The following is a 17,763-nucleotide window of genomic DNA, read 5'->3' as shown; positions in this document are numbered from 1 at the left end:
TGGGGGAATGGGGGCCATACCAGAGTGGAACCTGTATGTTATCTACTATTAAGTTACATCCCCTTTTTTTTTTTTTTTTGAGATAAGGTCTTACTATATTGCTGAAGCTGCCCTTGAACTTGGGATCCTCCTGCCTCAGTCTCTCTAGTCACTGGAATTACAGGTGTGTGCCACCACACCTGGCTCCTTCCTCTCTTACTATCCCTAATTTAAACTTTCCTTTCCCCCTTCTTCACAAAGTTATAAGTTTATTTCTGATTCAATTAGGAAAAAAAAACTAATTTGTTTTATCATGACCTGGATAAGGTTTTTTAAAAAGATTTTTCAAAAGTAGCCTTTGGCCTTCAACAAATTATTTTGCCAACCTTGCTGCCCTAATATTCATGTATACAGGTGTTATTTCAGCCTCCTTCACACAGATGGTAAATAAATTAAATTTGCTTATCTTCATGTATAAATAAAATGATACTACTTGGAATCATTGGTGGTGTTGTTTTGGTAAGAGTCTTACATTCAAAAAATGGAGAAGTCAGGCATGGTGGTGCAAACCTCTAATTGCAGCAGCTTAGGAGGCTGAGGAGGAAGATCACAAGTTCAAAGCCAGCCTCAGCAACTTAGGGAGGCTCTAAGCAATTTAGCAAAACCCTGTCTCAAAATAAAAACATGAAAAGGTGCGGGATGTGGCTCAGTGGTGAAGTGCCCCCGGGTTCAAATCCTGATACCAAAAAAAGAGGTGGGGTGCAGGGGGGGTAGCTCTGGTTTGGTGTAGTTCTCCATAATGTCAGGTCACGGTCAAGGATTCAAAGACTCTATTACTGAACAAAAATGCTGTTCTACTAGGTCATTTTGTTTAAAATCACTTAAAAAGATAAGAGCTACAAGACTAGCTAAAGGAGATTAGGCATTCGATCAATAAATAACTACACTGTGTCTATCATCAACATTTCCTTCAAGACTGCTCTCAAAAAACAACATATCATGCATAGAATATGCTGGGCTGAGTGAATAAATTTCAGATATGGATAACCGGCAGAAGCCAACTTTAAATAAGAGTCTAAAAGACAAAACAGCTATTGTTTCACCACCCCACCACCAACAATCTATGCTTTACCATACATATAATAAACTCTCTAGTTAAAGCAATTAATGAGTCAACTTCCATTGCATGCTTCCTTGCCAGAAATGTCACTGGAAATAAAATAATGGAAGACCAGGTAAGTGGTCAGTGGGGGTGCTTATGCCACAAAAGTGCTGTGTGGAATGTGTCTTGCTACAACCAAGCCAACTACAAAAGGGGAACAGCTACATTCATGTCATGGGCCACTGCAGGGGCTTGCCATGACATAAGGAAGAGGAGACCAGGGTTAAGTCAAATTGGGAGCAGGGAGAGGGCATACTGGGGTTGGCTGGAGGAAGCAGGCACAGGTATATAGGGTGAGGCCTACTTTCTGGACCAGCCTCCTCCACATCCTTGGGGCCTGATGCTGCTCATTACTTGTTTCTACCCTGGAACTACTTTTCTGTCAAATAGAAAGTATCTAACCTTCCTGGCTGCTGACAAACAAGGTACAATTTTAGACTAATAACCTAGAACAAATGTTCTCTAAATATGTGTGTTAAAGCCTGGTCATCCCTATGTTAAAGTGAACCATTAACAAATGGGAATGTTAAAACTAGAAAATACTAAGACCTTGTATTACGCTTTGCTGATCCAGAAGCAAAACTACCTGTGGATACAAGTTACAGAAAGAATTCTTGGTTCTTCAGATTGCCCAACCAGAAAATATGCTGCCCTCTCAGTCATGAGTGATCCATCTCTGAGTGTTCAGTGGGAGGTGAGGGCATGGAGTGGAGATTCCTGCATCAATTGGGTGAGCAGAATGGATGCTTCTTCAAGATACACTCCAGTCCTATATGTATGATGACTAATCAGCCTACTATGAAGTACTGAGAGTCTCCTTTCTGTTATGAGAATGCAGTCATGAACCTGACAGCAAACATGAAGAGCAATGATTAACATCAGGATGGAAAAATGGAAACTCTCCTCCCCAGGCTGGGAGGATGAGAGATACATTCCAGATTTCCATCCTACATCTCTCCCTTCTCCCACATTCTCAAAGCAAAGAGCTCTCTTCATCTTGAAAGCCAGAGAATAACCACAAACTATAAAAACTCTTCAGATGATGATGTACCCCTATTCTTTTCTTAGCATATGGAATTACATTACCCCATGCAGCAGGCTGAGCTGCAAAGCTTAATGGTGCAAGTACCCTTTACTAGCACCAATCCCAAGTTCCTTATATGCACATTCCCATATGTGGAGTACACAGCACTGTGCAGATGATATATGAATAAACACATGCCCTACAACGTCAATTTTGCTTTACCATTTGGCAGAATAAGCTTATCTGACACATGGGTGCTTTTGTATCAGGTCCTTTTTTTGTATTGGTTTGCTCAATTAAGTACAATAAAAGAGGAAAGAATTTTTAAGATTAAATACAGGATTTTAAAGAAAACACTTACATTGAAGGTGCTTATGGCTATATGTACAGTCTCCTGAAGGAATACATTTCTTCTTCACTACAACAGGGCACTTTGGTAGAAAAGTTTAATAGGCAAATATTTACTCTGTGATCTACACATAACAATTCTTTCCTTCTCCTATTGGTTTTTTTATATGGAAGTCCAGAAATGAGTACAAAAAGAATGAATGGTGTTAGACCCAGAAGACAAGCTGTACTTAAAATCAGCTATAAGAATGACTTCAAATGACTTCAGTTGTAGCCTCTAAGTTTAAACTTCCCTTGTTCATACAACTACCAAATTATTCATATGGACATTAAATTCATTAATTTTCAAATCCTCCCCCAAAACGTTACAAAGCTTACAAGCACAGAGGTATGTACACAGAGCCACTTTAGAAATCCTTATACTCAAAGCAGAAGAGTAGCAATGAAAGCCTATCCACCCCCAATTACATGTAAGTGTGATTTGAGAACAGGGCCAGCTACTAAGGGTAAGACTTAGCTATGAGAGATGGGACAAGCAGCTTTCTTTGGGTACAGCTTGAGACACAGAAACACCCCTCTCTACCACTGAGTTATGGTGGCCAAAATTTGAGAGACTGGCTCAAGTATTTTCATGTATTGTCCCATATATTTATCCTTAGGAAGGAGGTACTACTGTACCTAATTTACATGTGAAGAAATTGAGGATCAAGGGTAGAAAAGTTGCCCAAGCTGACTACCTAATTTACAAGTGACACAACTGGGATTCAACTCAGGTCTGCCTCCAAATTCATATCATTTTTTTCCACCTATGTCTTTTTTCCACCACATCTTTCTGCCACCTCCTTCTAATTTTCCCTTTTTCCTTTAAACAGACCCTTCTCTTATTACAGTAATTATCAGGTTGCTTACTATCCACCTGAAGTTCAATTTGGGCTTTAATTTCCTTTTAGCAACTATGGCTGCTTTGTTGTCACAGTCTTCTACTGTGTTGGGATTATTTAACTGCTATTAGGGCATAATCGTTGCTTCAGCTGTCTGTAGGAGGGTCTGACAGAAAAGCACCCATGTATCAGTCAAACCAATCTAAGCGCTAGCATTTATGGCTCTCTTCTCTTAACAGGTTCAGTTTTCTGATCACAGCTGGAACTCTGCTTATTTGTGTGTGGCAGGGCAAGGTTAATAGCCACAAAAGTAGTAGCCTAAATCTTCCCTGCAGTAAGACCTAAAGGTGTCTTGACTGTTCCTATTACATTTAGATAGACAAGACACCCACCCTGTCAATCTGTCCTGGGCAGAATAAAATGGATAACAAATGATACAAATTGATTTTTATTTCCAACATCTCAGGATACAGATATAAGGCTGCCTTATTTCAAGAACCACAAACACCTTTTTCTAGTTCAACACACACACACACACACACACACACACACACACACACACACACACACACACAGTCTCTCCTCTCCTCTAAATCTGTCAGTTTCTAAAATCCACTGTCCCTTTTGCTTTCCTAATAGCTTCACTTTAAGTCTGACCTCTTTTCATGAAACATCTTCATAATTTCTCCAGAGTTTTCTCTGATGATTATTCACTCCACGCCCTTTGTAACTCCTGTTTATTATACCAAAGCCCTATCAAAGTCAGTTTCATTGCTTATTCCAGATAGGCACTGAGCCAATGTATTGCCAATAACACTCACTCTGTGCTAACTTAAAATACACAGTGCAACTTGCCAAGTTTCCTTATTTGGCAAGAAGGTCCCTCAGTTCCCAAGATCTTTGACCATCCATTTTTAGATCCAAATCCGCGTGCTTAATATTTGGATATTACTCTCTCCTTAATGTCTTCTAATGTAACCCCTAAAGGAATAAGGAAGAGACCAGTCATCTATTGGCTTTCCTAGGCAAGAAAAAAAATTTTTTTTTTCTTCTTACCTTTGTGTTATGGTCATTTACTCTGGAATTATTACCACTAAAGGTTTTTTTTATATAAACATTTTCAGTTTAAAAAAAAAACTTCCAAAATAATCCCCAAAAGTTAAAGTAGAAATTAAAATATGAAGATTAAAATAAACAGTGCACACTGCTCCAAAAGACCATGTTTCTTTATCTTAATTCTCTCTTTCCAAACAAATCAAATTCATATTCATTTACAATCTCCCAAATCTCTCACTATTGTAGCAGGAATCTAAAACAAAAGCTCTACAAATGACCAAAACCATAATTAAAATGCAGCCATCCAATTTTTTGAAAATCAGAAACGACATGAAACTTCACTGGGGAGACAGGCCTACTATAAAGAAGGCACTAACGGGTCTCTAGTTTGTTTTTGTCTTTGTTAAACAGTGTGGATACACTGAATCCTGCCTGTTGGTTTCACCTTAGGTCCCGAAAGTGAGAAGGCTGTCCCTATCAAAGCTTTAGAGGTAAAATGGGATTATACTTTGACAACTATCTTGAATACCCTCGAATTCATTCTGTCAGAAAATTCTCATGCACATTATTAGTCTGCTTTTGTAAAATCGTTGGAATGGGCCACCAAATGGTGTGCTTTCATTATTAACCAACAAAAATAGTAATTAAGTTCCCCATAAACAGTGCTTATGCGGGATCTCAAGGCGCATCAGAAACATACATTATCAGCAGTCTAACAATGATTCCCCCATTGTTTTTTTTTAGGCAATTCGATGTCATCTACCCAGTTTTTAATTAAAGTTTTTCTGAAAACTGTCATGTGCAAGCGAGGCGTAGCGGGGGGCCTCGGCACACACCTCCGGGCCTGGTGCAGGAAACAGAGCCCACGAGATTGCGGGCACCCGAGGATCTGCACAGCGGACACCCTGGGCTGCCGCGGAAGGAAAGGTGGAGGCGGCGGAGGGGAGGGCGCCCAGGCTGCCAAGGACGCGGCCGGAAGGGCAAGGAGCGCCCGCGCTGGGTGGGGGACACCGTTCTCGGCAGAGTACCCCAAAAAGCAGAAGTTGGTTCTCTCTCCCTCACACGCAGACTTCGGCTGGGAAGAGTCCCGCACCCGGCTCTGGTTGGGGAGGCTCGCGTTTCGTCTGGGGAGTGCCCCGTCCCCCCCCCCCACTCTCGCAAGGCCACCTCTTGGCGCTGCCCCGGGGGTCGCGGGCTCGGCAGGTCGCCCCCACCACGGCCGCGAAGCCCGACCCGCTCCAGCCTGCGCCCCGCTCTTCCGGCGCCAACTTCTCGGTGGGACCTGCCCCAACTTCCCCGACCGGGCTCGGCCGCGCCGAGGCAGGTCAGGCGCCGACACAGCGAGCGCCGAGCACAGCGGCTCCCGCCGCCGCCGCCCGGGCGGGCCTCCGCGCGGGCGGGGCGCCCTTGAAGTTCCCGGCCGGCGGGGCTCCCCGGCAGGGCCTCTGCCCCAAAGCGCCGGGACAACTCGCGAGCGCGGCGGGCCTGGCGTCTCCTCCCCGGCCTCCTTCCGCGGCCTGCAGCCTGGCCCCTACCTGGCTCCCGGGCCGGGTGCGAGCAGCTGCCGGGGGGCGCAGAGGCCCGGCGCGACGAGGGCGGGGGCAGGGGTCGGGGGACGGCGGCCGGCGCAAGCTCCCACGCTTCCGCCGGAGTCAGGAGTTGAACATTCCGCCTCTCCGCGCGGCGCCAATGAGGAAGACAGTCGCCGCAACAGCACCACCTACTTCCGGGCGCTGAACCGCGGGCTTCCCTGCCCTCCGCAGCCCGGCCGCAGCTCAGACGCTCAGCTAGCGGGGCGTGGGGAAGGAGCTCGGGTCTCTCCGGCCTTCGTCCTCCAGGGACCGTCCGACCAGAGTCCGGAGCCCGCGGAGTGGGGCTGAGCGGGGCGCCCCTGCCCTGTCCTGAGGCAGGAGGCGCGTGGCTCCTAGTCCTCTGCTAACTTTAACATCTTTTTGACAAGTTAGCACCACCTATTCTGTCAACTCAGTCCTCTGTAACATAGGCGCTGGGGGTACAAAGAGATTGGAGATTGCCTCAAGCCCTCCAGGAATAAATTCCCTCTAATTCATTAGTAAAGAAGGGAATAAACATGAAAAGTGATTTCTGGAAGAGAGGGCTGCAGGTGCCTCAGTGGGACCATCGGGAGATACCACCGGAATATTGAGGAGGGCTCGTGGTTTGCTGCTTTAACTGATGACTTTCAGTTCAGGTGCATTCAACTTCAGATGAGGAGACAGAGTCTATTGCATGCAAGCAAAAGGTGCCAGGGGGCTTTGGGAGGAAAAAAGAACTAGATTGTTGATAGTGAGGATGATTCTGTGGAACAAAGTGAGAGTGAGTTGCAAAAGTATGGGCAACATTGTCCAGGGCTTTGAATTGGAACTTGATCAAAGTTGTTTTTTGTTTTAATAGTAATTTAGAGAGCAGCCCAAAGTAGTTGTACCAAGGGTTGCTAGGGATGGAACCAGGTTATTGTGATTAGCTGGTAGTGGGATGACGAGGACCTGAGTTAGGATGTACAAAATAGAATTTAAAAGAAGGAATGGAATTGAGACACATGTCTGAGAAAGAAGCCAGAGAAATTGTTGACCCTTTAGATTGAAAAAGAAGAAGAAAGAGAGAGGATGCCAAGATTTCAGACCTGGGTGACTGGAAGAATGATGGTGTCATTGACAGAAATAGGAATATGTGGAGGGGAGGCTGGCTTCCTGCTGAGGGTGAGATCATGAGAGGAAAAACAGGTAGAGATGCAGCAGTTGAAGTATGAAACTGAAATTGAGAGGAGGCCAAGAAGGAAATACAAAAATTGTAAGTCATTCATATAGGTTAAAGATATGAATGTGAAGCAATGGGTGAACCTAAGTTTAGACACCACTTTCTAATATATTATTAGATTTTAGACTAATAAATCCTATTGTGGTGATTGAAAGATTAGAATTGATGAAATTCATGCTAAAAAATGTATAAAGTTGGTAGTCAATTCTAAAAACCATCTATACCTGTAAAAGAAAACTAGGGCTCATTAGCACAACTTAGGCATAAGGAGACTTCAGTCATTTACCTCACCTTCAAAGGCACTTAATTGTGAAAGGACACTAGACTGGAATAGAGAACCTGGCTCTGGTCTTGGTCCTTCCAGTTGTCAACTGGGCCAATTCACAGGATAGACCTCCTCACCAAATAAAAGGGCCTAAACAGATGTTAGCTATAGGTTCCAGCTTTAAAAAATTATGAATGCATTGCTTTATATATGACTTTAAAGCCTTAATATTTTTAGCCACATTACCCTTGCTCCCCATCCAGTTTTTCTTCATTCTATTTCCCTCACAAAATTGGGCTTAGCAAACAACCAGCAGGAACAATGAGCCCTAGACAGTGTCTCACAAACATACTAAAATGATAATCTGGTAGGCATTCTCTTGTAACCTCCTTGAGGTCATATCTCATATTCTATTGTATATTTTCCTAAATGAAATAAACACATAATAATTGTGCCATAAAGATTGCCTCAAGTCTGATATTTTCTTTCATCAAGCACCTGTTTCCTTATGACTATATTGATCTCTTTAGGCCCCAGAGCTAATAAATATAGTTCAGTGTTTTTTGGTATCACTGATTATGGCTTTTTAAACTTTTCATGCCTTTTTCATAGTTTATTGGTTCTCACCAGGCAAAGTATAATTTTACAAATGTAAATAACAATAACAAAAGAGACCCAGTCAAACTCTTTATCAAACCTTCATATTTCTTTACTTCAAATATTTCCACACTAAAAATAGATGTACTCTCAACAGTGAGGTGGCTTGAAAGTCCTTAGCACCCTCTTCTATCCAAGAACACCCTCCAAAATAAGCATGCCATCTAAATAAAAAGAGTGCATTGCTATTTAAATGCAGCTTAACAAAAAAATTCTCCTAACCTCCCAATTGAGATTGTTTCCTCCAAATCTTTTAAAAATAGAAATCTGGAACTGCTACCAATTATCAGTGTATCAGAGACATGCAGACATAAGTTCTATTAAGGGCAGGAAAAAAGGCCACTTAAAAGGGAAAAAGCATTCTTTATCCTCCCCTACCTTTAGAGGGATAAAAGCTATAATGCAAGCTAGCACCCAGGGGCATTTTCTCTAGCCATCTCAGTTCTTCATCTCAGATCACAAATAATCTATGTCTGGATCATAACTAAGACTTAACTAACTTATATACAAAGATGAGTGCTTTACTCCCTGTACAACTGAGATTCCCTGGTAAATTAAGGCATACAACCATCATTCTTTAAGATAAGTAGTCATGCCTTAAAATCACAAATGAAGCCTAAGTTATTGTTGCAACTTAGTTTTTAAAGGATCAAAGGTAACACAAGGATATTTAGGATATTGATTTTTTTTAGGTATCCTGGAGCATGAAAGGAGTTAAGAGGTCAAGAAGAGATACTGGAGACTTTGCAAAATATATTCAACAAGCACTTTCTGAATATCAGGCATTGTACTGAGCTTGGTGATTATAATAGTGAACAAGATGAGGTCCCTTTTCTCAGAGAGTTTTCAGAGTACAATGGAAGAGCTGGCAAAGACACAAGCAGCTATACCAAGCTATGCTCTTAGTGGGGGACAGATGAGAGCTTACAGCACAATGCCTGTTGCAGGTTGCAGAAGTCAGTGAACGTTTCCAAGTCAAAGAACTTCTGCATGGATACAAGATACAAAAAGAACGAAGAGGATTTGCTGAATGAAAAGGAAGGAAAGGTATTCCAGGCAGAGGGAACAGAAAATGTGAAGGGCCAAGAGCATTAACAAATTCAAAGAATGTTTTAGATATCCAAGAAATAACATTGCCAGAAGGGAGTAATGGTCCCCTGGTGATAGTTATAGTAGTAGCAGTAGTGATATTAATAATAAAAATGGCTAAGAGTTACTGAGTACTCATGTGCTGGGCACCCAGCTGAGGGGTTTTACAAATGCTCTACACCTAGTCTTCACAATTACCCTCCCAGGTATTGAGGTCACATCCCATGCTCTAGGGCAGGTAAAGGTCTTGGAATCTTAGGCTAACTTGCCTTTCCCCAGAGAGTAAGGGATGGATTTTAGGACTTGTCCTCTTAGACTAAGCGGTTCAACTTTTTGATCTACTTTCCCTCTAAAAAGAGTTACTGAGGACCCCAAATAGCTTTTTGGTTTATGTGAGTTTTATCTATTGATATTTATCATATTAGAAATTAAAGCTAACATTTTATTTATTTAATTCATTCAAAACTAACAAAAGCTCACGTACATTATCATAAATAACATAAAAAGTTACAATTGTCCACATTTTTTTTTCTTAGTTCAGAGCTCCATTGTTTTATATTTTAGCAAATCTAATGTTTGGCTTAGTAGAAGACAACTGGATTCTTATACCTGCCTCTGCATTGAATCTATTCCAAAATCATACTGTGTGGATCCGCAGGGAAATTCCCCTGTACCCAAATGAGACAGGGTAGTGAAAATGATGTCTTAGTCTATGTATAGAAAGAGTTCTGACCCTGCTAATCCCCTAAAGGGTTCTGGGCTGCATTTTGCAAAATGCTATTATGGAGTCTAAGGATGCTCCTTGAGCATAAAAGAGAGTCAGTTGTCTTGGGCTCTGCCTCAAGATGCAGCATTATAGGTAAACTGCATCAAATAGGGATTAGAGTTCTTTGATAGACTTTAGAAATTTGGGGGTACAGTGCCAGCCCTACCCTTAAGCAGAGGCAGGTATAAGAATCCAGTTGTCTTCTACTAAGCCAAACATTAGATTCTGCCCCTTGGCCATAGGAGATGACAAAGGCTTGCTTGCCTGAGTCTTGAGTCCAATTGACCCCTCACTCTAAACTTTGGTTTTCTGTGCTGTTTTAAAACCCCAGATCTAAAATTGAACTCAGTGTATAAAGATTGTCACACCCATTTAGCATCCAGCCTCACCATCTCTCTGGTTTACCCTTGGCACTGCCTTACTGACAAGACGGTCATGGTCTCCTTCTCAAATGATATGATAGCTGATGTGGTTTTCTAACAGAATCCTAAAGGTGTTATTCAATGGTATTCTTAAATGAAGGGCTGGTCATCACTTTGAACATGAACATTAGGAACCAGCATGCATTCACTGAAATCAAGAGTTTTTTCTTTTTCTTTTTTTTTTTTTAAGAGTTTCTTTTACTGAATCACAGAGGATGGCTTTGTTTTTGTTGTTGTTGTTTTTGTTTGTTTGTTTATTGCTTTTTTCCCCCCAGTACTGTGGATTGAACCCAGAGGGACTCTATCACTAAGCCACATTCCATACCTCTCCCTTTTTTTTTTTTTTTTTCATTTTGAGACATGGTCTCACCAAGTTGCTGAGGCTGGCTTCAAACTTGTAATCCTCCTGTATCCGCCTCCCAAGTAGCTGGGATTATAAACATTAGCCACTGCACCCAGCTGATGGTGTGGATCTTATTTCAGTGAAACATTTGACAATGGCTTCATAAATTGGAGGAGATTTTAACCAATGACAACCCAACACTGAATTGCTATTAGATTGAAGACTGGGCCATAAGTGCTTGATGAATGGACCGATGTTCCCTTGGTGGAGCATTTCTAGTGGTAGGTTGCTGAACTCTCTGCTTTGTCCAGACCTGTTCAAAATTTCCACGGCTTGAAAGGAGATCCAGATCTATTCCCCAATAAGATATGGCATGTATATCTTATTGGAGAATATCATGGATTTGGAAGGAACATCTAACAGATTTGATATGAGAATCATATTAAAAAGCAAAACTTGAACACCATCATGGATGATTCATTGTCTGCTACTTTAAGTCCAAGTTCCTCAGAACACATTCAAAGCCTTTCCTTATCTAATTCAAATTTTTCTGCTGCACCTCATCTCCCATCTTCCTAAGCTCCATCCTTACATAAAATTTCCAGTCTCCATCCTTCTCTTCTAATGATCTTTTTTTTTTCTGCACCTCTCTGTCCTCAACACCCAGCTAAAGCCCTCCTTTTCTCCCAGCCTTTTCTAATATCTGTCAAGAAGTCATCTTTTCCCCCCTTGGAATCTCATAGTACTTTTGTTTACCCTTTGGGTTTTACCCCACATTATGATCATTTACATATCTGTCATTTCCTAGTCCTCATGAACTTTTTTTTTGCAGGGGGTTGGATATAGGGGATTGAACTCAGGGGCACTCAACCACTGAGCCACATCCCCAGCCCTATTTTGTATTTTATTTAGAGACAGGGTCTTACTGAATTGCTTAGAGCCTCACTTAATTGCTGAGGCTGGCTTTGAACTGATTCTGCCTCCCCAGCCTCTGGGATTACAAGCATGAGCCACTGCACCTGGCCCTCATAGCCCTTCATGAGCTTTAAGAACACGATCCATATATATTATTATGTCTGTGTACACCTACCTCAACTAACATAAGACATTACTTGCAAGCACTTAATATTTATTTCATGGAGCAATGAAAAAAAAGAGAATTATAATTAGATTATGGTTCAAATGACTATATTTAGCCAGAATTTTTTGGTAAAGAAGGGTGAAAACTAACATTGCATGATCATTGATTCTGACAGTCATTTTGCAAATATATTATTTGTTTAACTTATTTAATCTATAAAAGAGGGATGAAGACTCTGAGATGCTAAGTAACTTGCTCAATATAACATAGCTAATATATGTTGAAGATGAGATATAAATAAATCCTGATCTGATTCTGTAGCCCATTTTATTTTTACTGCACTACATATGAAAGTAAACATACTTTTAAAGATTTTTGATAAAGCAGTGAGTTATAGAAGCAGCTATAATTCTTTCTTAACAAAGGGTGCAGCCATTGCCTGAATTTTTTTTTAAAAGTGGCATATTTTAATATATTCCTTAAGATCTTTGGGTACAATCTGGGAAAATTCTGAATACTCCCTGTCTTAGCACGTGTCCTCACATGTGCTAAAATTTTTCTGCAAGATTTTAAACTTTGTGATCTAACTTATTAAAATGAAATTTACCAACTAGATAACCAAACTGCAAAGTGCTGAGTATTTGTTCAGAAAAGGTGGTACAAGAATTTCAAGATTTTGAATATATGATTTCTCACTACTTTGTTGTAATCAATGATTTAAGACTAGAGTCTCAGACTTCTGTAAAGAATGTCTTTCTGTATGTAAACCCCCAAACAGGACTGAAGCATTCAAGAAAGAGAACCTGCAGGTGAAAGGCCCCGCCTTCTGTTCATCCATTCTGCCCCCATCCCCACCCCCAGTATCTTCATCTCTTCCTTGGGCTTTGCCTTCTCACTTCTCACTCTGGTCATCACCCCTGGCAACCAAGAGTGCCAGGCCCCTATCGCAGCTGTAGTAGTGGCAGCCTCTATTCAAAAAGAACATTGCCGAAATCTAAAGAACAGCATACATAATATAATTACATAAACATAAGATTTATGAAAATAGTCAAGTTCTGTAGTTGAAGCTTCTGTGTTCACTGATCCATAAATAGAGATGATCTTTCATCCCCAGATAACTTCAGCTAAGTGTCGGGTGAGCTGCAAAACCTAGATACATTATTATTTTCTTACAGTCTCAAAAACATCAGGAGACACAGCTTGTTGTTCTTCTGGATAAAACAAATTCTCAGACTCAAATTTCCAGACATTCTAAAAAGGCTAATGATGTAATCTCACATGAGATGGAGTTATGTCCCCAATTTTTTAGATTTAAGCACGTGCCATGGGGAAGGGGAGATCTTCCATCAGTTGGTATCTGGAAAATTAATAATTGTTTTTCATAAGGTAATTATTAGTTCCATTTAATAATTTCTCATAAACAATTGTGACATCAACTATCTTATATATAAATATTTTAGGCATCTGTCGAATTTTCATTATATCTGCCTCTTCAAACACAATGAAATGGTATCAACAAATAATGACCTATCTTCAATAGTAATTCTTTTCTATATGTATTCTTTTTTTTTAATTGATATGCTTGATTTTTGTGTTTTCTTCATTTTTCTTGCCACCAAAATGTCTCTGTAAGCCATTTGTGTCCTGTAGTCTGCCAAATAAGAGATGGGGAATAAAGGCATGGCTATTTCCCAGGACTTGGGCCAGGTCCATGTAAAAGTGGATTTACCAATTTACTATAATCAGACACCACTGGTCACATTGCAAGGTTATTTTTCTTTCCACACTGCTTTTTTTGTATTTTTTTTTCTCAAGTTGAAATTTATCCAACTAATATCATCATAGGTTCTACTTGTCTTTTTTTTTTTTAATGCAGTCTTTGGCTTTTCCCTAACTTTATAGGGTCCATTCGTATTTAAGCCCCCGTCCACATTGTTGTTTGTAACTCCTTCCAATTTAGTAGTATCTGCAAATTTCATTAACATGCTATTTACTCCCTCTTCCAGATCATTAAAAAATGCTATTTCTTATGTATTAAATTTTGCGGTCGAATAGATTTAATTTGCTGTTGTAATTTCAATGCATGTTTTCTAAAGACACAATGCAGTTAAGAATGGTCTTAACATAGGCTTAAATCCATACCCAGTTTATAGTTATTTTACTATTATGCAATCCATTTGTGTTCTCTAATCAGCACTGTTGTGAGCTCCATTGAAGCCATAATCTATTGATTTTCTCTTCCCTCTTTTTCAATACAGTCATCATCTTGGCTTTAAATGCACAGCAATAGCAGAGTCAGACTATTGTTGTACTCTAATCCACTGCTATTTATAAAAGGAAATTAAGTCTTTTTTCTCAGTGGATATTTTTCTACTGATTTAAAAAATGCTCTGCATTAAAAAATTTATTTTGTAATCATAATAGTCAATTTTCCTATGCATAGTATCAATATTCTAGTAAGAAATAAATTATACAGATTTTATATGCAAGTCAATATAATGCGTAATAGGTATCAATATATTTAGATAAAATATATCTAGTATTTTGCACATTTACATATATAAATAAGGGTGGGTGAGCATGTATGTTTTTTAGTAGATCTGCCTACTAACTCCCTGATTCCTAGAGAATGTGGGGTGACTTTATTTTTTGTAACAGATTTAGATCACCTGCAAATCAGAGAATAAGGTTCATTAGGACTTCGCTTTACTTTCTGTCACATATCATCTTCCTTGTTAGCTTTGATGGCCCTAGTTTACATTTTCAGTGAAATGAGGGAGGCTTTCTACCTATGCTCACATGCTTAGTTTTAAATTATTATCCAGAGGTTAGTCTCCCATATTTCTATTTTCTTGTCTTTTCTCTCTCAAAATCTCTGTTTTTTCAAAAATTTTTTATTTGTTCTTTTTAGATATATATGACAGTAGAGTGTATTTTGACATGTTATACATATATGCATTATAACATTCTAAATAGGATCGCATTCTTGTGGTTGTACATGATGTGGAGTTTCACTGGTCGTATAATCATATATGAACATAGGAAAGTTATGTTCTATTCAGTCTACGGCCTTCCTAGCCCCATTTCACCTCCCTTCCCTTCATTCCCCTTCATCTAATCCAGTAAACTTCTATTCCTCCCTCTTCCCAGCCCCGTTGAATGTTAGCATCTGCATACCAGAGAGAAAATTCAGCCTTCGGTTTTTGGTGACTGGCTAGCATGTACATACATCCAACCTTTCTCAATTTTGAGAATCAAATAGACCACAGCACAATAATACTGGGTGACTTTAATATGCCTCTCTCTTCACTAGATAGATCCTCCAAACAAAAACTAAATACAGAAGCTATAGAACTAAAACATACAATTAATAATTTAGACTTAACAGACGTAGAATATTTCATCCATCAATGACTGAATACACTTTCTTCTCATCAGCACATGGACCTTTCTCTAAAATGGAACATATCTTAGTCCACAAAGCAATTCTTAGCAAATACAAAAAAAAAAAAAAAAAAAAAAAAGAAAGAAAGAGATAATACCTTGCATTCTATCAGATCATAATGGAATGAAATTAGAAAGCAAGTTTTAAAATAAAAAATAGAAATAAATATTTTAAAATAAAAAATAGAAGCTACTCTTTCTCCTTCTGAATATGATACCATAGCAACCTTTTTTCTTCCACCTTGAGTTTATTTGATCACTGAGACTCAGTTTCCCCTTCTGAGTTGTCTCCTCATAACTCTCCTAGCAGGCTCGGGGTGTTGCTGTAAAGTTTAAATGAGTAAACTTAAATAGAAGGAGTTTTATAAGTTATAAAAAAGCACACAAAATATATTGGGATTATTGAAACATAATAAAGAAAAATACATATTTTTACTGAGAATTATTAACTGTATTTCTAGATATTTTTTTCTCATGTTGAACTTTCAGTAAATATTTGTTTTCCCAGTAAATGTCAAAAGACATGCTATCCTTTCATATTTGGCTTCCAATGCAATTGAGTACTGAATCTTCAGATTTGAAAAGTCTCTGCATTTTAGAATTTTCGTAACTCAACAACATACAATTTTATAAACCAGAATTTTGAATAAACCCACAGAAGAACTCTTTGAGTTTAAAAAGGCAAGCATAATAAAACCAAGCAAAATTGTTTCCCTATGGAAAATTATTTTCCATGTTGTGTGTGGTTTTTGTTTTTAATTTTAATTTTTTTTATAGATGACAGAATGCCTTTATTTTATTTGTTTACTTTGATGTGGTGCTAAGGATTGAACCCAGTGCCTCATATATACCAGGTAAGTACTCTGCCACTGAGCTACAGCCCCAGCCCTGTTTTTTTGTTTTGACATCTTAAAGAGTTGAAATTTTGTTAAAGACATTGTTTGGGTTATTTATTTGTTTAATTTTTCCAACTAGGGCAATTTGTCTTATGTAAATTTTGGTGATTCTTTTGAAAGTGGACTTTTGGGGACACTTTGCTTGTCCCAACCTTACCATCCTCCCAACTCATTCCACTCTTTTTTTTTTTTTTTTTTGGTACCTGGGATTGAACTCAGGGGCATTGGACCACTGAGCCACATCCCCAACCCTATTTTGTATTTTTATTTAGAGACAGGAATTCACTGAGTTGCTTAGTGCCTCACCACTGCTGAGGCTGCTTTTGGTCTCACTAAACTCCTGTCCCAGCCTCTTGAGCTGCTGGGATGTTCCACTCTTTTTTATTACCAGTCATATTTTATGATAAATCTCCATACATTTCTCTCCACTTTCAACCTTTTCTTCTGAAATTATCTTCATCGTTGACAGTAATGAACTCCTTGTTTTTTCCTGGCAGAGAAAGAAAAACCAAACACATGGTCCATGTCAGGACCCCATAATTATCTTATACGTTCCTGTAGATGTAAGCCCTTCCCCGCTCACACACCCATGCGTACAAACACATTTTGGAATCAATTCCTTAAACATTTTAATCAAAATCCTCTTTACTGCCAGATGTCAGGGATAAATAAAAGAGTTCAAGTAACTGGATAACTGTCTTAGTTTTTCAGATTGTTAACGTAGAGCAAGCCTTACCAAATCTTTGTGGTAGACATTTCAAAATAATTGTCAGATCTGCAAAACTTAAATGAATTATCACAGGTGAGTGATTAAACCTCAGCCTCACTCTGTCTAGGAAACCAGTTTATCTGGATCACTTTGCCATGAAAAATTATTTACATAAACCTGCAACAGGTTTCATTGTGTCAGATTCTACAGCTTGATAGCAACAACCTACATTCCCAGTCTGGAGGAAGTTGCCTTAGACATATCTTGAGACGGCTTAGATTATTTCTGGTCCCGATGGATCTGGGTAAGTTTTAGTGTCAATATCCTATTATAGAACAAAGTTCTTAGACATTCTTGAAGTACTGGGCTTCTGAGTAGCTTTCTCTTTAAATGTAAAAGTCAATGGGACTGAATTCAAGCTCTTACCCTATTCCAGTGTTCTAGGCAGGTCAGGATAAATCTGGAGTGATCTTATCACAAGTGACCTTGTAATAAGATGGAATCCTGAAGACAAATTTTAGTGAAGGCATTGAGTGTCTAAAATGGAAAAATAAAAACTGAAAGCATTATAGAGTAAGGACTAAAAACATGGCTTTGGAATTAGATAGGCCTGGATGGAGACCTGAGTTTGCTACTTATGAATTGTGTGACCTTACATAGACCATAGGGCCAATGAAAAAATGTGCATTTTCATGCATATTTTACTTAGCCTCTCTGAACCTCAGTTTCTTCATCCATAAAATGAGGACAGTATTCATGTTTTTATTTGTGTTAAATAAGTCAATACATGTATAACACTTACAATAAAACCTGGTCCAGAGTTAGTGTTCAGTAGTGCCAGCTATAATTGTTGTTATAATCACTCA

At 39.4% G+C, this 17,763-nt stretch overlaps 1 protein-coding gene across 7 annotated transcripts in view; it reads right to left on the bottom strand.

Moving 5' to 3' along the window:
* Positions 1–6,310, bottom strand: part of Map3k20 (mitogen-activated protein kinase kinase kinase 20) — a 172,133-nt gene extending 165,823 nt beyond the window's left edge. For 3 of the 7 annotated variants that reach the window (XM_078017616.1, XM_078017618.1, XM_078017617.1), the window contains exon 1: positions 5,986–6,119. The gene's annotated coding sequence lies outside the window, so the exon portion shown is untranslated. Of the gene's footprint in view, positions 1–5,286; positions 5,421–5,617; positions 5,771–5,985; positions 6,139–6,174 lie in introns of those variants that run through there. The other 4 variants (XM_040294480.2, XM_078017615.1, XM_078017614.1 and 1 more) reach the window with 4 other exon arrangements.
* Between the last annotated feature and the right edge of the window lie 11,453 nt (positions 6,311–17,763).

Source organism: Ictidomys tridecemlineatus, chromosome 7, assembly GCF_052094955.1.
Source record: "Ictidomys tridecemlineatus isolate mIctTri1 chromosome 7, mIctTri1.hap1, whole genome shotgun sequence".
Taxonomy (NCBI): domain Eukaryota; kingdom Metazoa; phylum Chordata; class Mammalia; order Rodentia; family Sciuridae; genus Ictidomys; species Ictidomys tridecemlineatus.
This window is presented reverse-complemented; position numbering and strand designations above follow the sequence as displayed.